Source organism: Staurois parvus, unplaced genomic scaffold (genome assembly GCF_062004578.1).
Source record: "Staurois parvus isolate SC_StPar_1 unplaced genomic scaffold, SC_StPar_1.0 ptg001162l, whole genome shotgun sequence".
NCBI classification, from domain to species: Eukaryota; Metazoa; Chordata; class Amphibia; order Anura; family Ranidae; genus Staurois; species Staurois parvus.
The window spans coordinates 7,802,506-7,827,146 of NW_028318958.1; the positions used below are offsets into that span (position 1 = coordinate 7,802,506).

At 44.1% G+C, this 24,641-nt stretch overlaps 1 protein-coding gene across 1 annotated transcript in view; it reads right to left on the minus strand.

Annotated features, from left to right (window-relative positions):
* Positions 1 to 24,641, minus strand: part of LOC149439062 (protein DOP1B-like) — a 657,792-nt gene that overhangs the window by 140,987 nt on the left and 492,164 nt on the right. The window contains exons 18-19 of the mRNA XM_089659538.1: positions 7,493 to 7,597; positions 5,110 to 5,254 (exon numbers count right to left, since the gene is read on the minus strand). The gene's annotated coding sequence lies outside the window, so the exon portion shown is untranslated. The remainder of the gene's footprint in view (positions 1 to 5,109; positions 5,255 to 7,492; positions 7,598 to 24,641) is intronic.

A 24,641-nucleotide genomic window follows, 5' to 3' on the forward strand; every position in this document is an offset into this window, starting at 1 on the left:
ACTGAATCAATTAAGTGTGAAAAATACAAAAAAAAAACAAAACAAAAACATACTTCTCTTTAAATAGCAGAGCATTAGAAAAAAAACAGCTGGTAGTAGGAGGTGCATCCAGTGTCTAATTTTTCTGTAGACAGTATAACCCGGAAAGGAAAGATTTCCAGTGTCCCTCAACGGACGAGAAAGAAAATGAGTTTGTATTCAGTTTATCACGATTAATGAGGATTATGTTTTAGCACGTGTCTTTCCATAAACCTCATTTGTAAATTATTACATGTCCTTAAAATATTTTTAGGCTGCAGATATGAACTTAAACTCTGCCAAAGACATTCATCCAAATATTAGGCATAGATGTTTGATTGTTATCTAGACTTGCTGAAACTTACAAACTGTGCCAAGTACCTATTTACACTCAGATGTAATACACTTATGAAGTGTAAATACGAAGGCTTGTCACATTATCTACACCTGTATTCTCATATCGTGTCAGTACTGCTTTCAGAACACAGGCCACCTACAAAGAATACTTACCACACTTCTGGCTGATTTCATGGTCATACAGAACATAAAGAGGCCCTTTCAGGTTTCTAAGCAAACCATAATACCAGTTCTCTGCAGTAGAAGAGGTGTTATACTCACCTTTCCATAGGCCTGTGTCTCCTACCTCCCCCTCTATTCCAGTGCTGCATCCTCTTTCATCCTTTTCAGCACTGCACACAACCAGCATGTCTGTGTCCACAGCTGTGTGCTATGGTCCCTTCCTCTGACCTGACAGCACACAGCAGTGATGTAGGAGTCAGAGGATGGAGACAGAGTGCAGCCAGGAACACGGGCTTTCAACCCTTCTAAAAAAGACTGACGGAGACAACAGGGCTAGAACAAAGCACATATAGCAGACACAGACCACCAACAGGTGAGTACACTTTTTTTGATTTGTTTACAGACCTTATAGGGGCTCTTTATCCATAGCTTCACATCTGTGCGGGTGGTGCCGCTGTGGATCCGCATGAAAATGCATGCAACCGCACCACCCACACAGAGAATTGCGGACCCGCGGGCTGCGTTTTCCAAAGAAGTGCAGGGACGTCTTTCCTTGCATGTCACGGGCACGGGAGTCCATTCAAATGAATGGGCTCTCGTGCCCGTGCAAAACACGGCCGCATAGATGTGAAACAGGGGTCGAACCCAACTCCAGCTATTTTTCATTTTAGTTTTGGTCAGAGCGGGGAAAATATAACACTTTTTTGTGGCTTTCTTTAAGGTCTGTGTCCCATAATATGCCAAAATAAACAATATCTTTCTTTTTTCTTTTTTTTTCCCATGGTAGGATATAACCCCATAGGATCACTGGCATTATAGGCTGCGCTGTGTATGCTCAAGACCCTTTGTAGTCACTTTCTATGGATACCTACTGCAATTGCCAGGGAGGCCCCCTCACCTTGACGGCTTTCCAAAATACTATCCAGTATTTTTGTTATACTGTTCATTTTTTTCACTATTTTTTACTATGTACACCAACGACATTGGCTTGCTGCTTTTTCCTTGTTCTGCTCTGACTTTCTCACTGATTTTTGAAAAACTTAAATAAAGAATTAATAAAAACAAATGTGACAATATCAGATTATTTTAAGATTATGCTACCAAACCAATTAAATGTCACATCTACACATGCATGTGCACGATTGTTTGTTTCCTATGGTAAAGGAAATATAAACATGAGATAAGATTGTTCACAAAACAGAAAACTGCTAAAATTTAATTTCCAATTTAATGATCTCTCTACTTTTGTTGATCTTCTGCAAACATAGCAATACTAAACAAAATTTTACAAAATACGGAAAATCACACATTTTCTAAGGCTCGGTTCACATATGTGGTGCCGCTGCGGGACCCGCACAAATACCGGCAGCCGAAACCACCCGCAGGCGGGTGCAATTAATCCTTATGGCATGCTGCCAGTGCTGGAAATCGCAACCGTACTGGGAACCTTGGTTCCTGTGCAGGCTGTGATTTCAGAAATACTGCAGGGAATTATTTCTTGTGTGTCCTGGGGCACAGCAGTCTATTCAAATGAATGGGCTCTCATGTTCGCGCAAATCATGGCCCAACACGGCCACACAGGTGTGAACCTAGCCTTAGACTGCTTTCTTAAATGCATGGGTAACCATACTGTGTACTGGATTTACCAATAACTCTGCATTAAAATGGAACTTCATCCTAAAGGGAAGTTCCACCTTATGCTCCCCTTCTTTTGGAACTTTTTTCTTTTTGGGGGAGTGGGTACCTAGCTTTGGTAGGTACCCATCCCACTTCTGGTTGGATCGCCTAGGTGATTTCACTGAAGTTTAATACCCAACCCCCCTTTCCCCACCCACAGCCTTTTGGGACATGTCTCAGGTCCCAGCAGGCTACAGGACCATTCACACAGTGCAGCGCGGCTTGCACATGCACAGTGGGAAGCCAGAAGAAGTCAAAGCTGGCTTCAAACACTAAACATGCCAGGGCCAGGGTCCCAAAGACTGACAAACAATTGGCCCAGGTTAGGGCAGCGCTGGATCCCTGGACAGCAGCTACAGTATTTGTGGCTGCCAACTTTTAATCCTTTACAGACTAAAGAACCACTTTAAGACAGTGCTGAGAGAGAATAAAGTTCACCTCTGCAAGCATGGAGAGAGCGTGCACACTGTACACAGATGGCGCGGAGGCAGAGACCATGGATGACTGCGCTGCGGCATTTTCCTCTGTGCGGAGAACTAATTACCATTCAACCAAGACAGACATAACAGGAAGGAAAAGACCTACACCAAGCTATCCTTAATAGGTCTCTCTCATTTCCTGCTCTTTTATGGCACATAAGCCTAAGTTTGTGACTCTTTAGAAATCAAGATATGACAATGTTGTATCTTGAATAAGATTGACTGTTTTTTTGTTTTTTTTAGAGGAAGATTAGATCACGTTTTTGGAATAATTCAAGCAGAAAATCAAAAAGAGCAACTGTATATTAACATTAGAAGTCCACTACTAGTTGTAGTATATTAGCTAAGTCAAGCCTGAAATATCAGCAAAGCTATTACTTATTTTTAACTTTAAAACACTTTCATGAAAACATCACAACTGATAACATTTTGCTATAATATAATTTGATTGGGGTACATTCACACCCCTGCATTTTGCCGTTTGTTCTTGTTTTGATCATATCAGTTTCAGATGCTTTTGAGATCATTCAGAATTTTTTGACAGATGCATTTGACTTGTAGTTAATCTCCTTCTGCACTATAATACAGATGAACAGAGGGCACAACAGCCTAGTGCATTACTAAAATATTATACTCACAAACCAACTGAGTCAACAGGCATATCAAAGAACCAAGACACACCTGTCTCCAGATCAACAGCGCATGACCTGTGATGCAGGGAGGCTACTTTTTGTCCAATATGGCTTACACATTTGGAGGGGCAAAACTCTCTCCTTCAGAAGAAGCCTGGGCTCTGAAGAAGAGGGGCTGCCCCTCAAAACGTGTAAGCCATATTTGATGAATAAGGTCTCTCTGTGTCACAGGTCATGCGTTGTTGATCTGGAGACAGTTGTGTCTTGTGTTTTTTTATATGCCTATTTACTCAATCTGTTTGTGAGTATATTATTTTCTTTTATATATCAATAAACAATGTATTATGATAATGTGCTAGGCTAGGGTATGTCCTCCGACTGCAGCTATTCCTCCATTTAACAGCACTGATATCGCAGACTACAAGTGTAAACACAGAGAGGCGTCCATGCTGGGAGTGTTGAGTACATGCCTTTTCTATTTTAATTTTGTGAGTGGCCAATTTGCATTTGATTTGAAAATTAATGCTTTTAACTCTACTGCACTTAGTGTACGCTCTTCTTGTTTGTTTGCTTGTATGTCATTTGTAGATTACCCCAATCTTGTCAGGAGCAGCACCAAAGGCAGCAAGAGGTGTTTTATTACTCTTGATGATTCCAATGCCTGGACTAAGGATTTGTGATTTAATTAACTTATGGACATGAACTGTTTTTTTTCTGATGAACTTAATTTTTGTTTACATTCCACAAGTTCCTTCATTTACATTTCTATAGTCATAAGTATTTTGAGTGGGCTAAAAAAGTTTTTTTTTAAAATTGGCTCTGAAGAAAAGGGGCTGCCCCTCGAAACATGTAAGCCATGTTGTATGAAAAGGAGTCTCCCTGTGTCATGGGTTATGCATTGCTGATCTGGAGACAGTTGCGTCTTGGTTTTTTGCTATGTTGGTTCAATCTGTTTGTGAGTATATTTGCTTTTATATATATCAATAAATGGCGTATTATGGTAATGCACTAGGCTGTGTGCCCTCTGTTCATTTGTTTTATAGTGCTGCGTATGAAGGGATATCCATAGTTCTGGGAGGTCAGCAAGGCCTGCTAGTGCCATAGCCATAAGCGGGAGGATTGGGAAGCCTGTTAAACTGGCCATACATTACACAATTTTCTTGTACAATTTTCCTTTAGATTTAACAAACCCATATAATAGGAGGTCAAACCTAAACACTTTCAATTTGTATGCAATCAGGCTGGCCCTTGCACTACATAATTGAAGGTAAATCTAAAAGGAACTTTACAATGTGTGTGAAGACAGATGCCGCTCTGTGACCAAGCCCCCTATGGGTGGGGCAAAATGCATCAGCAGGCGTGGTCAGAATGACGGCTGAGGCCATTCACTACACACTGTTCCTCTTTGACTCCTGGGGATCGGTCTGAGCAGTGTCCATCTTCATACATATTGTCAAATCTCTGTAATTACTTGGGAAGTTGCTCCCTCTTCTCTCTGCCGGCAGGGTGATTACTATTTGCTGTCAGCCTCGAGCAGCACCAGAAACAACCTTTTGGTTTAAATCTAAAGGAAATTGAATTGTATGATGTATGCCCAGCTTTAGACTCTCAGCACCACATTCGAGCGCGGGAGAGTGTGTTTAAAGTTCACCTCCTTCAAGAGGGTTTTGCATTCCCATAGACTTATATGGGAATTCAAACCCCATCTGACCTGAACAAAAGCCCGTGGACAGAGGATCAACAAAAAAAAGGCATAAAAGATCATAATCTTACTGCCATCTTACCGTACAGCTCTTCATCAGCATCCCCATCATCCAGAGACACCTGTGGCCGGGCCTTCACTTCCAGGTTTCTGCTCAGCCAGCCGGTCTGTTCTAAGGAGGAGCCCGCCACGTTTCCTACCGACTCCAGGATCTTCTGTGTCACCTCCTGTAAAAATCCACATGGTTTATCTTTAATATCCGGTGGCACATATATGAAAGGACATCCTTACCCAATATCAATAGGAATGCCAGATCTTACAGTTGCCCCTTATGTAGGTCAGAGCGGCATGCCTTTAGACATATCTTCTTCTCCAATCCCCACTCATGACATTACCATTAAGATCAACAGCAAAACCATTGGTCCCTCTGCATATGCCAGGGTGCTAGGTGTAACCCTAGACTCTGACCTCTCCTTTGGACCCCACATCCAATCACTGGCTAAATCTTGCCGCCTCAACCTCCGCAACATTTCCACAATTTGCCCCTTTCTGACCAACGACACCACAAAACAACTTATCCACGCCTTGGTTTTATCCTGCCTTGATTACTGCAACTCCCTCCTCACTGGTCTACCGTTACACAGGCTATCCCCCCTTCAGTCTATTATGAATGCTGCTGCTAGACTCATACACCTTACCAACCAATCAGCGACTGCTGCCCCTCTCTGCCAATCACTGGCTTCCACTAACCCAACATATAAAATGTAAAATACTAACCACAACATACAAAGCCATCCACCTCTGTGTGATGCGATTGATGTGTTTACTGGCACTTTTTGCGGTGCGTTTTTAAACACTTGTTTTTTATGCATTTTGCGGGGTTTTTTAGCCAACAGAAAACTACTGACTTTGATGCCACTTTTATTGGACTTTTACGTGATTTTGGGAGGGTACAACTTAGCTGCGACTTTGGGAAGGTACAACTTAGCTGCGACTTTGGGAGGGTGAGACTTAGTTGCAACTTTGGATGTGTGCGTATTTGATACGACTTTGGATGGGTGCAACTTAAATGTGACTTTGGAAGGGTGCGACTTAGTTACGACTTTGGGAAGGTACAACTTAGCTGCGACTTTGGAAGGGTGCGACTTAGTTGCGACTTTGGGTAGGTGCGACTTTAATGCTTCTTGAGTGTCAGAGTGTTGCATCAAAGTTGCACTACATGAACAGAACTGTCATACTTTTCCTATTAGCAAAAAGTCACAAAGTCGCACCCATCCAAAGTTGCATCAAAGTCTCACCCAGGTAAAGTGACATTAAAGTCAATACATTCCTGTTTGCAAAAAAACAAAACAAAATGTAAAACGCATAAAAAACACACTACATGGCTTGAAATCCCTTCGTCGTTCTCCTCTTACACATTTCTTCTTCCTTCTCTTCACCCCCCCCCCTTTTTTTTTCTCTTTCTTTTTCCCTCTCCCTACCTTTTTCCCTGTCTTGGTTGCTACTGCTATTTGTTTATGTCAATAGACTGATCTGTTTGTACTACCTTTCGGACCAGTGTGCTGTACTTTGCTGTTTTTGAAACCGATAATTTAAATCTCTATGTAATTGGACCACACCTGGTTCTTTGTCTTATTTGCTGGCATCCACTAATGCGTCTTATTTTTGTAGATGTTTGTACTCTAAAAAAGTTGTTTAAATAAAGAATGTAAAAAAAAAAAAAAACCACCACACTACATGCGTTTTTGCTGCATGTCCATTGAAGTCTATTGAACCAAAACTCACCATGTTCACATTTAGCTGTGAACCAGGCCCAACAGCGTACAAAGCAATTTTTTTCACTGAATATCTTTATTAAAACATTGCCATGCAACTTGCTATCAGGTGGAAATCAAATCATTTCAGCTGCAGAAGAGATCATTTCCACTATAACAGTAGATAATTGTAATTAGTAACAGGAAAGGGTTAAACATTTTGTCCGGTAGGTTTGTGCTCATTAAAAATCAAGTGTACTTTTAATAGAAACTAGTATAAGTTCCTGACTTGATCTGGTATCGGCCTCCTGCAGTCGCTCTACCGCAGAGCTCAGAATGAAAGAGGGAGAAGTAGCACAAAGAGCCAATCAGCTGTGCTGTGATGTTTATGTGCTAACAAGTGATGTGCTGAGGAAAAGGCAGAATGACAGAGATCAGTCTGCTGCTTCTCCCTCACTGTCCAGTCACAGGCTGAGGGCAGGGACAAGACCTAGTTGTCTTACTTAAATGAAGTAAAGAAAAGTCAGGTCTCCAGGATGGCTGGGCTGTGTGGCAGAGCTGTGTAAATCTTAGATCTGGACGGACAGAAATATAAATCCTTTAGCAGGTAAACTAACTCCCATATATGTAATTCATGTGCTTATTTAGCTATTTGCTTGGAGTTCAGCTTTTAATCTTTCATCAGAAGTATCTATAGGAAGTGTGATCTACCTTAAGAGAAGGAAGTAACCGGGTGCTGCCAGATTCAGAGAAACTGACTCTTTCAGAAGTGTGAGTAATGGTTGGAAATTTTCCTGCATATCAGATGGAGAAAGTCTGAAAGAACAATAAAAATAATTTTCTATTCTTCAATCCCACCCATCCAGTTGCTCTTCCCACAACCCATGGCTGGAACTTTCCACAATAAAACACTGCACTGCAGCACATCTTTCACATCGACCTTCTCCACCCCTTGTGACCGCTGATAATGAACACTGCACTGGACCTGTATTTCATGACAGGTATATCGCTCTCTCTCTCATGTTGGTAGGTTAACTGGATCCTGTCTACATTGGCCCTAGTATGTGCATGTATGAATATGAGTTAGGGACCTTAGATTGTACGCTCCTTGAGGGTTAGGGACTGATGTGAATGTACAATATATATTTATATGTGTAAAGTGCTGTGTAAATTGACAATGCTACATAAGTACCTGAAATAAATACACACACACACTATATATATTTAGATTGTAAACTCTTAATCCTCTTGTTTTGATTGTATTGTAGCTGTACTGTCTCCCTTTATGTTGTATAGCGCTGTGCAAACTGTTGGCTCTATACAATTCCTCTATAATAAATTATATTTTATATATATATATATATATATATATATATATATACACACACACACACACACAGTTGTGCTGAAAAGTTTGCATACCCTGGCAGAAATTGTGGAATTTTGGCATTGATATTGAAAATATGACTGATCATGCCAAAAAATACTCTTTTATTGAAGGATGATGATTATATGAAGCCATTTATTATCAAATAGTTGTTTGGCTCCTTTTTAAATCATAATAACTGAAATCACCCAAATGGCCATGATCAAAAATTTACATACCCTGGAATGTTTGGCCTTGGTACAGACACACAAGGTGACACACGCGGGTTAAAATGCCAATTAGAGGTTAATGTCCCACATCTGTAGCTTTTTAAATTACAATTAGTGTCAGTGTATAAATAGTCAATGAGTTTGTTAGCACTTATGTGGAAGCACTGACTAGGCTAGACACTGAGCCATGGGGATCAGAAAAAAACTTCTAAAAGTCCTGCGTAACAAGGTAATGGAACTTTATGAAGATGGAAAAGGACATATAAAGATGTCCAACGCCTTGAATATGCCAATCAGTACTGTTAAATCACCTATTAAGAAGTGTAAAGTTTGGGGATCTCTTGATACCAAGCCAAGGTCAGGTAGATCAAGAAAGAATGCAGCCATAACGTACAGAAGAATTGTCCGAGATTCATAGAGAAACTCACAGACAACCTCAAAAGAAAAACAGGCTTCTCTGGAAAAAGATGGTGTGGTTGTTTTTAAGGAGTACAATACTAAAGCCCGGTTACAATATGCCTGACAACACCTTGACATGCCTAACCAGGCCTTTTTGTGTCATTGATGCAGTAAAGGCTTCTTTCTGGCACCTCGACCATGCAGCTCATTTCTGTTCAAGTGTCATCATATTGTGCGCCTTCAAAAGAACCACACTGTCTTTTTCCAGAGCAGCCTGTATTTTTCTTGTGGTTACCTATGGGTTTCCCTTTGTATCCCAAACAATTCTTCTGACAGTTGTGACTGCTATCTTTCTTAGACTACCTGACCTTGGCTTGGTATCAAGAGATCCCTGAACTTTCCACTTCTTAATAGGTGATTTAACAGTACTGATTGGCATATTCAAGGCTTTGGACATCTTTTTATGTCCTTTTCCATCTTTATAAAGTTCCATTACCTTGTTATGCAGGACTTTTGACAGTTCTTTTCTGATCCCCATGGCTCAGTATCTAGCCTAGTCAGTGCTTCCACGTAAGAGCTAACAAACTCATTGACTATTTATACACTGACACTAATTGCAATTTAAAAAGCCACAGATGTGGGACATTAACCTCTAATTGGCATTTTAACCTGCGTGTGTCACCTTCTGTGTCTGTACCAAGGCCAAACATTCCAGGGGAGGGAAACTTTTGATCATGGCCATTTGGATGATTTCTGATCATTATGATTTAAAAAGGAGCCAAACAACTATTTGATCATAAATGGCTTCATATGATCACCATCCTTCAATAAAAGAGCATTTTTTTGCATGATCAGTCATATTTTCAATATCGATGCTAAAATTTCACAATTTCTGCCAGGGTATGCAAACTTTTGAGCACAACTTGTATATATGCAAAATACATAAATAAAATACATTCACATCAGTCCCTGCCGTCAAGGAGCTTCTTACAATCTAAGGTCCCTAACTCACATTCATACACATACTAGGGTCAGTTTTGGACAGGAGACAATTAACCTACCAGCATGTCTTTGGAGTGTGGGAGGAAACCAGAGTACGCGGAGGAAACCCACACTGGCACAGGGAGAACATACAAACTCTAGGCAGGTAGTACCATGGTTGGGATTCAAACCGACGACGCTATTGCTGCCAGACAGAAGTGCTAACCACTTAGCCATTGTGCTGTATTGGCTGGGCAACTGAAAGACCTCCTAATAAAAAGGTATAGTAAGGGACTGTTCATACCTACAGGTGTGACCAAGCATGGGTGCGTTTCCAGGCGTTGTGTGTAGAGCGGCCCTTTAATTTCAATGAGCTGCCCTATTCGTGAGAAACACAGAAAAGAAGCCCCTGACTCTTTTCCAAAAATGCACCAAACTGTACTGCATGCAGGCGTGAGCATTTGCAAATGCATGATGGTGCCATTAACAAATACAGTCACCACCGTGTCTCTGCTAAAGTGCAGGGCATTGTGTGTCTAGAAAGCACATGATATGACATGCGTTCCCGATTCCAAATTTCTGAACCTAGCCTTATACTGTTGTTTGGTATCAACTACATTTTTAGCTCATTGCGATGAACTAGTTATCCTAAAATAAACATGAATATAATCAAACTAGTTTAAAGAAACTACTGATCACTTTCTTATTAAAGAGGAACTAAATTCTGGAACCTTTGTCCCCTAGAAAATCAAACTGAGGACAAAGAACAAGTCGCCAGTATTGCCTGCAGTCACCCTGCAGCTGATCTTTCCTCATTACTGACTTGCCACACCTTGTTCTGCACTGTGTCTCTGTATAGAGGCGACCATCTTGGTAGAGGTAGGGTATTGCTTCCTCATGTAAGAACCTCCCATAAGGAGAACAGTGAGCAGCACAGGAGTGAAATCACCAAATCTGGTGAGAATAAGGCCTCGTTCACACCATCTGATGGAAAAAACACACAGATTTCACTTGCAGAGACACGAGTTTACGTCACTTTTCATGTGCGTTTCAGTGAATTTATACAGGTTGCAGATTCCTGCACAGAAAAAAATCTGCACGTGACACTAGTGATGTGGTGTGAACAGGGCAAATAGAGAACAATTGTTTTCTGTAAACCTTTGCAGAATGCATGCAGAAAAACTGACATCTCTGCACCTTGGTGTGAAACAGGCCTAACAGTCAGAGGCAGCAGTGCCTTAGATCTCACGCTGCAGAAAGCTGTAGGCACAGACTGAAACTAACATCAGCAGCTGGTACTTCCACATAAACATCATTGAGTCTAATAAACAATATTTTATGCCATCAGTTTATCCACCAGGTTTTGTTACCTTTGTATAAATGCATGGCTGAACTGCAGCATGGGAAAATCAACCAATGAGGACTTCTAGGGAAAAAAAAGACAGGAAAACATGAATAAATTTGGATCGCTGGGTCTGCCATAGGAAGATTATGAGATAAACAGAACGGCCTACATCAGCAGTTACCTATTCTCCTTTTATCTGTGGGGGCTTTTTGACAACCTCCTTGACCAGATGCAGTATGGTGTCAGTCTTCAGTGTCTTTAATGCACATACAAGGTCAACTAAGGTCAGCTGGGAGTCACTGGGTACTGGTATGATCTGCGGGGGAACAAAAGGGAACATTGAATGGCTCTAATGTATTTGGGATGATAGTTTTGTAAGTGATGACCGGTTTCTGGTTGCTTGCCTACCCTTTGACATCTTTTGAGCCTAATTAATGACCCATCATTGTGAAGGGGAAGCCTTACTAATGAAGGCAGGAAGGGATGGATAAGAGCCAGGAACCTAAAAGCTGGTTTAAATTTGCTGTGCAGAGCATTCCGTGTTTTGGGGGTTCACATAAAATGTGAGGCAGGAGGAGGGAAGCCAGGACTCGATTAAGCTTTGGTTGTTTGACTCAATGATGACTGACCATAGTCCTGACCTCAGCTGTTTGCTCTGCTTTGGTTCAATCCTACTTTCTGCATGTCTTTTTTCCCATGACAATGCCAGTAGGTAGGCAGGGTGAGGGTATATAATTGAAACTTTTCTTGGCAAGCAAAAGATGAAGATGGACAATGGTGAAGAGCGGTGAAGCAATAGAAAATATTAAATAACTTTTATTATTCCTTTCAGGCAGCTCAGGACACCACTGCAGCAAGGGATGATACATATGAGGGAATTCATACAATTCATATTATGACTTTGCATCATAACCATATACATCCAGTTTTGGTAAGTAACATTAAATGCTAACTAAACCCAAGAGCAAAAAAACACAATATATATTAGCCTACAGTCCTCAGATGGTGAGGCTGCATTAGTTGGCTTTTTAAAGCGAAGAACATTTTCAGTAAATACTGCAAATACTTGTTGATCCTACCAGAAATGCAGTGTCCTTGTCACTTCCTGTGAGCTGCATCTAAGAATATCATCCTTCGTAGCGATCTTGTGTAAATTACTGATTGCCCTGTTCTCTATGTAATGAAGATGAAGAAATTTGGACATATTTTGTAGTCCATATCAGGAGAACAGCCCACAGTGACAACCATGGTTCTCTCCATAGATACAGTGCAGGAGTGATGTAGCCACCCATGGACAGGAAGTGTATTAACTGCTTGATTACCAGGTGAAAATAAAGCAAAAGAAGCTTGAAAAATCAAAATGAACGCAGACACCATACCAGGGGCGGACTGACCATTTGGAAACTCGGGCACTGCCTGAGGGCCTGGGGTTAGTAGGGGGCCCCATGAGATGCCCCTGGTACCTTTTTCATAGGCTTTATTGAGTTTGGGCAAGGACACAGGGGCCCCATGATCCCCAGGATTGTTTATAAAACTGACAGGCAGAATTAGACGAGTGGCTGCGCTGCCGGCCAATTGCTTCCACAGTCCCCGGGAGGGCCATGGTAAGGGGGTACAATCAGGCCTCCTGTACAGGGCCCAGGCAGCTGAGTGAATCAGATGTGGACAGGGAGGGAGATCGGCATGGGGGGGGGGGGAGCATGTATCCAGGCCCACTTTCCCATCTGTGGGTGGGTGGAGAGGAGAGCTCTCCTCCCCTTCTTTCTCCTAAATGGAAGGTGACCAATGTGACGTTACTTCCAGGTCACCCGTCACTTTCTCGGCTAGCTGAGAAAAAATGTGTTGAAATGTGACCTTTTAGACCCAACATGTATCATTAAAGAGAACCTGTCACCTAAAAATCATCACATAGGGGACTTTGTTTCCCCTACCCCAAAACCGCACCAACCCCCGAAAAAAATTTTTTTTTGAGGCCTCTCTACCCTTACATACTGTATATGCACATCTGAATGTAATTGCACACGTTGGTGTGCCTACAAGTGAAAATGGTGATTGCGATACACGTTACATATCGCCGCACACGCCAAAGTGCGAGGGATAATTCTAGCACCAGACCTCCTCTGAAATGCTAAGCTGATGACCTGTAGGGGGCTTTTGAAGTGTCACCTAAAGAAAATATAGGGTACTAATTTCACAGGTGCACACAAATTCAAGGTTTGGCATATTGGGGATCTGTTTACTCAGCGCGACCTCTTCCTTTGTATTTTACCAAAATTTGGGTCATTTATTGCGTGTGTTTGTCCTAAATTTCACTTTAGTGTGTTTGCGGTAGTATCGTATGACATAAAACATTGGAACTACCACTATTTTATTCTCTAGGGTCTCTATTTTCAGAAAATATATCATGTTTGGGGGTTTTATCTCATCTTCAGGTCTAAACTGATTTTTTTAAATGTGTGCAAAAAATGCAAAACCGGCTCTGTCAGCGAAAGGGTTAATAGAGCTGAGCTTGGGTGTCCTCAACAGTCCTCTCCATCTGAACCTTGGATCTGCACTGTTTACTAATCCAAAGGCTGTGGGCCGGGTCATTCAATGCCATTGTCTATAGGTAGGCGTGTCCATAAAAGAGCGCTGTTGTCACTTTTTTTTCCCTCCGCAGATTGCGTTTTTTGTGCAATAGACTTCAATGGCACTTCCCCAATAACGCAAGGGTTGTGTTTTTGATGCTTTTTTTTTGCCGATAGCAAAGTATTGACTTTGATGTGACTTTTTTTTGCTAATAGGAAAGCATCACATTTTTGTTCATGCAGTGCGGTTTTGATGCGACTTTGGATGGGTGTGACTTTGATGCAACTTTTTTTTTTGTTTTTTTGCTAATAGGAAAGTATGACAGCTTTGCTCATGTAGTGCGACTTTGATGCGCCTTTACACACTCTAGCACTCAAGTCACATCAAAGTTGTGCAGGAACCTTTTGTGTTCAAAGTCGCAGGTTAGGGTTAAAGGATAGGGTCAGCGTTAAATGTTAGGGCTAGAACGCTAACCGCAGCCTTTAACCCTAACCTGCGACTTTGGACACAAAGATTCTTGCGCTACTTTGATGTGACTTTGATGCTACTTGAGTGCCAGAGAGTGTAAAGTCACATCAAAGTTGCACTACATGAACAGAACTGTCATACTTTCCTATTAGCAAAATAAAAAAAAAAAAAAAAGTTGCATCCAAGTGGCACCCATCCAAAGTCATATCAAAGACAGTACTTTCCTATTGGGAAAAAAAATGCAAAGTACAACAAAAACACGTGTTCAAAAATGCAAAACACGCTGTGAAATCACACAATCCTCAGTCTCCCTTGATGTTAACCTAGCCTCACTCGGATCTCCCTCACCACCCCATACTTACCTGAGCCCCATCACAATCCAGCACTGTGCATGAGAGCAGCGGCTCTCCCAGCTCTGTCCCTCCTCACTGCGCAGATCGATAGCAGCAAAAGCCATTGGCTCTGTGATGAGGGAGCAGGGCACGGAGCTTCTTCTGGGGGCACTGGATGAAGAGGAGGAGCTTAGAACACCAGCTGGGGACCCAAGAAGAGGAGGATCGAGGCTGCCCTGTGCAAAACCATTAAGTACAGGTGAGTATGAAATTCTTGTGATTTTAATTTTTTAAAAAATGCAGCCTTGCAGGCCATACACTGATAGAATCTGAAAAATACAGAAGGAATGGAGGTGCCTCCCCTTATTCACTTGTAGAATGACACATCAATTCTCGTGTATATAGGGGTGTGGTGGAGCCGCCCCTTCCAGTGTACAATCAACACACAAAAGTAAGGCACTTCACCCAAAGAACTGACTAAATGACTCAAACACAGAAAATCTATATAAATGAATAAATACATTGATCCAAGGGATCACCACTCTGTGTTTATGGAATCTTTTTTTGAGTTGTGATAACTTGGATCAATTTATTCTTTTATATATATTTTCTAAGTTATCACAACTCAAAAAGTTTCCATAAACACAGAGTGCTGATCACTTGGATCAATGTATTCATTCATTTATATTGATTTTCTGTGTTTGAGTCATTTAGTCAGTTCTTTGGGTGAAGCGCCTTACTTTAGTGCTCAAAATTTTTCATTTCTTTATGAACGTTCGTTTCATTTTCTAATCATTAGTGGGATCAAATCGATGTTTATTTTTGACAGCAGAGGCTAGAAAAGTTCCAAAGTAGCAGGATGGTAAATTCTTTAGCAATGAATTTCCAACAGAGGACATTTTGAAGTACTTTCAAACGACATTCATCAAGTCAAGCAATGTAATCATTTTTCTATGAATGTTCCTTTGAAATCTACTAGGGTAAGAGCAGCTGTAGCCTCCCTAGCGGTCTGATTATGTCCATATTTCTGTGCTCAAAGCGGTATTTTTTTTTGCATGGAAATATGTATTTTTTTTTATTGTAGGCCTGTAACTTTTAGGAATAATTCACTGAAATCTGTCCGAACAAGAGTCTAGTAAACATCCCGGGTATGTTAAAATTTGAAACACGAAATCATAAATTATAATTTAATAAATAATCATAAAAAATAATAATACAATAATAATAATACATTTAATTAAATAATATAAACAAACCAAAAACACTGAAATTTGAAATATAGCGCCAAGTTCGCACATCACTGAGCAAAGTCGCAAAATCGTTTTCAGTGTCTGATGACGAATTTCCCCACGAATCATTATCACTTAATTCTGCAAGTGGTTCTAATTTACTATCGCTGTTCTCTAGCCGGTCTAAAACCGCTTTTGACCTAAAGGGACGCTTTTTGGATGCCATGGACTTTTCTCAGTTTCCAGGCAGAAAGAACAGTAACAATGCAGGCAGGGCACAGGACAAAGCACTCGGGACAAAATGTATGTGAAATGGTTTGATACAGTAATGTTTTACTATGTGATTTTAGTGAATTTAGTGAATGTCACTTTTACAACTTTCAAATTTCCCGCCAGTTCCGTCCCCCGACATCCTGACGTCGCAGGGGACGGAACCCAGAAGACAAATGCCGGCATCGGGGGAGCGCAGGACAAGCTAAGTGAAGAACAGATCCAGGAGCAGCGCTGCAGGGTACTCTCCTCAGTCTCTTCCCCATAGTAATCAGAATGCAACATTGCAACAAGCCACAAAGTGAGATTCTACAGCAGGGGCAGATCTGGCTAAGGCATTTGTGATGACAGCTAAGATCTGCACAGGCACCAGAATTTACATGTTCTCTCTGAGTTTCTTGGTCCAAGAAGTCAATGGTGACCCTAGCTGATGCCTGAACAAATATGGTGCTAACCCTGTGGAGGGATAGGCAGGAGAAGACGTTGTCAGGAGGAGTACTGTGATCTCTGTGATTTATAATAAATACCTGGAAGTGTTACACGGATACATTACAGAGCATACATGAACTCAATATCCAATGATTCCTCCTCTTCAAGGGAGCAGTGTCTTGTCTTTCAAGGTCCTTAGTTAAATGTTTGACTACAAGTAGAATTCAGAAAAAAACAGAACACGGGAAGCAGGAATCCAAACTTTATTCAGTTTTAACAAGCAGATCCAGCACGTGATCATCTCCCTGCACTGAATTATTGGGTGGGCGGGGTTTAAATATTTATTTATGTTTAAATTAAAAAAAATAAACAAATTGTTGGCTGTGTGAAAAGCGTTCGCCCACCCTTGACACATTGTGGCCGTATTTTGCCTAATACGTTGATTTCCTACGAACACCATCTAGTGGACAAAATGCAGTATTTTTTTTCAGATTAAAATGTTTCAGGAACATACCACATTTTGTCCACTAGATGGCGTTGACAATCATAGGAAATGAATGTATTAACCTCTTGCAGACCGCGCATAGCCGAATGAGGGCTTCACCGCGGCCGGCCAGTTCTGGGTGGACGTCATATGACCCGGCGATCTCCGTGATCGCTGTGTCCTACGGACACAGCTGATCACGTGATGTGGTAAAGGCCAATCACAGCGGCCTTTTACCACGTGATCAGCGGTGTCCAATGACACGCTGATCACAGGGAAATGCAAGTGCCGGTTCTCGGCTGCACTTTCCTCACGCTGTCAGATCGTGAGGAAAGTACTGCCGAGAACCGGCAGTTGTCACAGCGGGGAACGGCACCGATCATCAGGGCACTGATGATCAGTGCCCTGATGATCGGTGCCCATCAGTGACACCCGCAAGTTCCGCCCAGCAGTGCGCCCACTAGCTCCGCCCACCCGTGCCCAGCAGTGCACCCACCTGTGCCCAGCAGTGCCCCCACCTGTGCCCAGCAGTGCACCCACCTGTGCCACTCTGCAGTGCCACCTACCTGTGACAAGAAGTGCCACCTACATGTGCCCAGAAGTGCCACCCACCTGTGCCCACCCACCTGTGCCCACCAGTGCCACCCACCTGTGCCCACCCACCAGTGCTGCCCACCAGTGCCACCCACCAGTGCAGCCCAGCAGTGCTGCCAGTCAGTGCCACCAGTCAGTGCCCAGGGGTTGTGCCAGTCAGTGCCGCCAGTGAGTTCCCAGCAGTGATGCCAGTCAGTGCCGTCTATCAGTACCCATAATCAGTGCCGCCTATCAGTGCTGCATATCAATGCCGCCTATCCGTGACCCCTAATTAGTGCTGTCTATCAGTGCCGCCTATCCGTGCCACCTCATTAGTACTGCCTATCAGTGCCCTTTAGTGCTGCCTATCAGTGCCCATCAGTGCCGCCTATCAGTGCCCATCAGTGCTGCCTCATCAACGCACATCAGTGAAGGAGAAAAAATACCTGTCTGAAAAATTTTATAAAAGAAACAAATAAACTTTTTTTTTTTTTTCAAATTTTTTGCACTTTTTTTATTTATAGCGCAAAAACTAAAGCGCCCAGTGGCGATTAAATACCACCAAAAGAAAGCTCTATTTGTGAGAAAAAAATGATCAAAATTTCATATGGGTACAATGTTGCATGACCGCGCAATTGTCAATCAAAGTGCGGCAGCGCTGAAAGCTGAAAATTGGCCTGGTAAGGAAGGGGGTATAAGTGCCTGGTAGGCAAGTGGTTAAGGAAAATTGGGCCAGAATGTGTCAAGGATGGGCGAATGCTTTTCACATTCAGCCAACAAATGTAATGTGGCGTGTGGTGTCTCTGCCATATGCGCACAAGCACATTCACATAATTATAAATTCCAGGATCTACTCTGATCCAGTGACCTCAGTCATTACAGATTATCTGTACATGATATGGTGATAGTCCTGATTACATGCACACATGCATACATAGTCTTTACATACAGCCGTGTATATCCTCCCAAGACACAGAATATATACAGCAATCCATGGATGAAGTGTATCAGATCTGTAAAGATCCAGTAATAGTGATTGTATATGGCCGATCCCCACTCCTCCAGAATAAGCAGCTGCAGCCTTTTTACACCTCCGCTATTGGTCTATGGATTTGGTAGAACATATCACACCAGTGAGAGATGTATATTGGTTTTGGGGGGCAAACAAGGCTTTGTTTAGGTGATCTGGTCCATGCTTTATTGTTGATGCATTTTAAAAGGCTCAAATAGGTATAAAAAAAAATCTTCCAGTATAACCAGAGATGAAAATACAAAATACACATTAAAGGATTGATTAAACGTTAAAGCTGAACCCCAGGGATAAAAGGTCTTTTCCTGTGCATTGCCCCCCTCCCTGCTGTAAGGCCTCATGCACCAGCACAGAACATAACTAAAGGCCATACTCACCTCTGCTTCAATCGTTCCATGCCAGCATCTTCCAGGTTCTGGCCGATGTAGGATGATGTTACTCCTGTGCATACGCCTCCTGGCACACAGGCACTGGGGTCTTTGGTAAGGAATCCCACACAAAACACCTACCTGCATGGTGTTTGAAGGCTCTCCCTGTGCTTTCATGGTTTTCCCTCGGTGTTACAGTTTCCTCCATTCTGGTAGGTTAATTGGCCCCCTGTTTCAAACTAAAGTTTTCTCCTCTGACCCCTCCTTGAAATAACGGCTACCATGTGTAAATGTCACAGAAATCCAGTGCAAAATATCCTCCACCATATATCTGCTCACCTCCAGCAGTGTGACCTCACATTATACAATGATTTGGTCTAACTGCACTTTTGGTCCCAAATGTATGGACTCTGTCAATCAAATTGCTGAAAATTAGCTCCTAAAGATGCTCCCTCCAGATGACCGTCTCAGGCTTAGCCGTATTCCTCATATACAGAAGCTCAAAATAATGCTTTATCCTTTAAAACTTTTATTTACACATTAAAACATAAGAAATGCACTCACATTCCGGAGGTCCATATCTGCACCATGTATGGTGAACATCCACCAATGTACTAATTGGGCACAAGATGGCAGTATCATCCCTGGCAGTATGGAAACAGTCCCGCTCCAAACAGTATATTGCAAGGCAATGCACGGGCCCTATGTATAACTGCAACTGCCTACAACTATGAAAATCCTGGAGAGGCGTTGTCAGGGATCCCGGCCGCTCAGCGTCGCGCGCATGCGCAGATCGCCGACTCTTCCTGGCCGGCGAATACAGAGATCACGGCGGCGGCCGCGCATGCGCAGTAGCGATCGCGGCCGCACCAATGGAAACTCAGGGCGCCCTATTTAAATCTGCCCTGTGCATTTCCAAAGTGCCGCAAGGTCTTGTTCCTGTTCCTGTGTTCCTGCTAGTACGTTTCCTTGTTGCCAAACTCTGCCTGTTCTGATTATGCTGACCCTCTCCTGCTCTGACCCACGGCTCGTTCCTGACCATCCCTCTGACTGACTCTCTGTACCACGCTGCCCGCTACCTGCTGAACCTGGCTTGTGACCCCGACCATCCTCCGCTTGCTCCCTCTGTACCACGCTGCCCGCACGATACCGACCCGGCTAGTCTGACCTCGCTCACTCCTAGCAGTCGTCCATCCATCCCGCTCGGATCGGGATCTGTCATCCCATCCATCCCGCTCGGATCAGGGTCTGTCATCCCCTTCACAGCAGACTCATCCCGGGCACATACCCTCAGCGGGACCCCTCTGCCACCGCCGGGGGTGCCCAGGGACGCGACCTGGTTCCAGTCTTGCACCAAGTCCATCCCCACCATCAGGGGCTCTGGTGAAAAGGCAGACTGGGACTTAGACTCCGCGTCCTGGGAAACCCTGTGCCGTGGACCACTAGAGATCCCGCTGGGCGGAGCCTGACAGTACCTTGCGGCCATGACTGAGTCTGGAAGGGGAACCTTCCCCCTGGACGATCTGTGCCAACACATTGCCACCCTCACAGAGGGGGTTAGGCTCCTCCAGGAGGGCTATACAGAATTAGGTGACCGTTTGCAGACCTTAGCCACCCCTACCGGGCAGGTTAAAGAGCGCCCTGGGGAAACACTAGTTCTGACATCTGCACCGGAGCCCCGAGTTCCCTTACCGGAAACATTTTTTCGGGGATCGAGGTAGATTCAGGAGGTTTCGTATTTCCTGCCAGTTATACTTCGACCTCCAGCCTCGAACGTTCTCATCAGAAACCATAAGGGTCGGGTTCATTATTTCTTTATTACAAGAGGAACCCTAAGCCTGGGCCCACCGACTACTAGTAAACCGAGACCCTCAGTTGGGTTCAGTAACAGCATTTTTTAAAGCGATGGCGCTCTTATATGACGACCCAGATACGGCCACAACGGCCGAAATGTCCCTACGTACCCTAAGGCAAGGTAATCGGGCAGTGGAGGAATACGCCGCCGAATTCAGGCGTTGGGGTGGTGACACCAAATGGAATGAGGCGGCCCTGTCTCACCAATTTCGCATGGGGTTAACCGAACCACTGAAGGACGAGCTGGCCCGAGTTGACATGCCTGAAACTCTTGAGGGCCTAATAACCTTATCTATCCAGATTGACCGCCGGTTGCGGGAACGTAGGAGGGAAAGGTCCAGCCAAGAGCAGAGATCAGCCAGGCGACTTCCAGTCCAGACCAAGTCTCCATGGGTCAACCGGAACCAGGAATTCACGAATACGTCAAATCTCAGGTCAGCAGGAGGGGTTCGGTCTCCACTAACGTCTGAGGAGCGCCAGAGGCGTCAGGTAAACCGGCTTTGTTTTTATTGTGGGGAGGCGGGCCATATAGTACATACCTGCTCTGCCAAGAGGAGGAGGTTTCCTGCGATATTTTCCACAGTTACTCCTAAGGTTAAGAACGACACCAGTTATCTAGCAGTATCTATCTCCTTGCAGCTGCCAGGGAGAACTGTGGTAACTACCGCAATTATAGACTCTGGAGCATGTAGTTGCTTCATAGATCTGGATTTCGCAGCTCAGCAGCAGATTCCTTTACAGTCAAAGGAGACAGGGTTAAATATCTTCTTAGCTGACGGGTCCCAAATTAGGTCAGGGGTAGTGGACCGTGAAACTCCACCTATTTTTACTACAGTGGCCAACCATCACCAGGAGCTTCTCCGCCTGGATGCCATCGCATCCCCCCTGTTTCCGGTGATCTTGGGCCTCCCTTGGTTACAAGCCCATGACCCGCAGATTAATTGGAAGTCTGGATCAGTTCACTTCACGTCATCCTATTGCCAGCAGCATTGCCTCCCTAGTGCGTCTCCGGCACCGCAGGCTTTGCTCTGTCTGGATATGGAGACAGAATTGGCTCAAGCCATTCCTTTAGCCTACCATAGTTATTTAGATGTATTCAGTAAGCGGGGGGCAGAGGTCCTGCCCCCGCACCGAACATATGACTGCCCGATTGATTTGCTCCCAGGCTCGGAGATACCTTTTGGGCGAATATTTCCGTTAACTGAACGGGAATTAGGGGTTCTAAAGGAGTATATTGACGAAAGTCTCCGCAAGGGGTTTATTCGGCCCTCCACTTCACCAGCTGGGGCTGGTATCTTTTTTGTGGAAAAAAAAGACAAATCCCTACGACCCTGTGTAGACTACCGAGACCTGAACAAAGTAACTGTCAAGAATCGTTACCCACTACCTCTAGTCCCTGAGCTCTTTCAGAGATTAAAGTCAGCTTCTATCTTTACTAAACTGGACCTGAGGGGAGCATACAATCTAGTCCGCATCAGAGAGGGGGATGAGTGGAAAACAGCATTCCGCACTAGATTCGGGCATTTTGAATACTTGGTCATGCCCTTCGGCCTATGCAACGCGCCCGCCACTTTCCAACACTTCATTAATGATGTATTTAGGGACTATCTGGACATCTTTGTTGTCGTATACCTAGACGACATCTTGATCTTTTCCCCATCCTTAGAGGTCCATAGGGGGCATGTGAGGTATGTTTTGGAACGACTCCGCCAACACGGTCTATATGCTAAGGCAGACAAGTGCTGCTTTGAGCAGCATAGCATTTCCTTTTTGGGTCTGACCATTTCCACTACAGGCATAGCCATGGATCCCCAAAAGGTGTCAGCTATCTTAGATTGGCCTATACCCACTGACAAGAAGGCGGTCCAACGGTTTATAGGCTTCGCAAACTTCTATAGAAAGTTCATTAAGAACTTTTCAGGTTTAGTTTCCCCGATTACTCAGTTAACCAGACAGGGGGTCTGTTTCCAGTGGACACCAGAAGCGCAGGAAGCGTTTACCACTTTAAAGAGGTTATTCACTGAGGCCCCTATCCTGAGCCATCCTGACTCATCTATGCCCTATATCCTGGAGGTGGATGCGTCTGAAAACGCAGTGGGGGCGATTTTGTCGCAGAGGAAGGGCGTTAAAGAGCTCATGCACCCAGTGGCCTTTTTCTCTAGAAAACTGACTTCCGCAGAAAGGAATTACGATATTGGGGACCGGGAGCTTCTAGCAATCAAGGTGGCACTAGAGGAATGGAGGTATTTATTAGAAGGGGCAGTACACCCAATATTGATATTCACAGATCACAAAAACCTGGAATATTTGAGGACAGCAAAGCGCTTGAGACCACGTCAGGCTAGGTGGGCACTTTTTTTTTTCGCGATTTGCTTTTCACATTACCTATAGACCAGGATCAAAGAATACTAAGCCCGACGCGCTTTCCCGTATGTTCGGGGACCCGGAAGAGACGCCCCGACCCGACACAATCTTGTCCTCAGGGAACTTTTTGATCCTACAATCTGAGCTCCGCTCCAGACTGCAGACCGCATCCATAGGCATGCCAGGCACACCCGGTATTTCCTTAGTGAATCGGGAGGGGCTTCTTTGGAAAGAAGGCCAGATTGTAGTTCCCGAGGAGACCCGTACCTTGGTACTTGGATACTGCCACGACCACCCGTTAGCGGGACATTTTGGAATACGCAAGACCCTGGAACTATTGCAACGCACCTTTTGGTGGCCCACTATGGCCAGGGATTGCGAGAAATATGTTAAGACTTGCACCGTGTGCCAGAGGAATAAGACTACCAGAAACAAGGCCTGGGGCCTATTACGCCCACTACCAATACCTGACAGACCTTGGAGCATGATCTCCGTTGACTTTATTGTAGAGCTTCCCCCCTCCCAGGAACACACAGCAATCTTTGTGATTGTAGACCGGTTGTCCAAGATGGCTCATTTTGTACCCTTAAAGGACACACCGACAGCCCATGAGACCGCACAGGTTTTTATCAGGGAGGTGGTAAGACTCCACGGAATCCCCAAGGATATTGTGTCAGATAGGGGGGTTCAGTTTACGTCTAGATTTTGGAAAGCTCTATGTGAGACGCTTGGGATTAAACTGTCATTGTCCTCTGCATATCACCCACAAACAAACGGCCAGACAGAACGAACGAATCAGACACTTGAACAGTACCTCAGATGCTACACTACCTTCCTCCAAGACGACTGGTTGACCCTCCTGCCGCTAGCGGAGTTCGCCTATAAAAACGCGAGTCATTCTGCTACAGGCCAGGCTCCTTTTTTCGCAAATTATGGGTTCCACCCCACTTTTTTGCCGGATTTGATTCCGGAAGTCACGGTTCCGGCCACGCAGGACATGCTGAGCTTTTTATCCTCTAATAGCAAATTGCTCCAAGAGGCGATGGCAAAGGCCCAGGAGAGCAATAAGAGGGCTTTTGATAAAAAGAGAAGAGGGGAGTTGAGTTTGCGGCCGGAGGATCAGGTTTGGTTGTCCACCACAAATTTAAAGATGTCCTGCCCATCGAAGAAATTGGCTCCCAAATTCCTGGGTCCATTTCGGGTCAAACGCAGGATCAATGAGGTAGCATACGAGCTCGCTCTGCCTGAATCTATGAAGATTCATCCGGTCTTCCACGTATCCCTACTGAAACCAGCAACTCCGGACCCCTTCCCGGACCGAAGGTCTAAACCACCGGAGGCAGTAAACGTGGATGGGGAGGAGGAATTTGAAGTTGAGGCTATCCTGGATTGTAGGAAAAGGGGAGGCCAGACTCAGTTTCTGGTGAAATGGAAAGGGTATGGGGCGGAAGAAAATTCGTGGGAGCCGGCCCAAAATGTGCACGCCCCAAGACTTGTGCAGAGATTTTTTCGGAACCAGGCATTAGGAAGGGGTCGGTTGGGCATCCGGAGGCTGCCCGTAGGAGGGGGG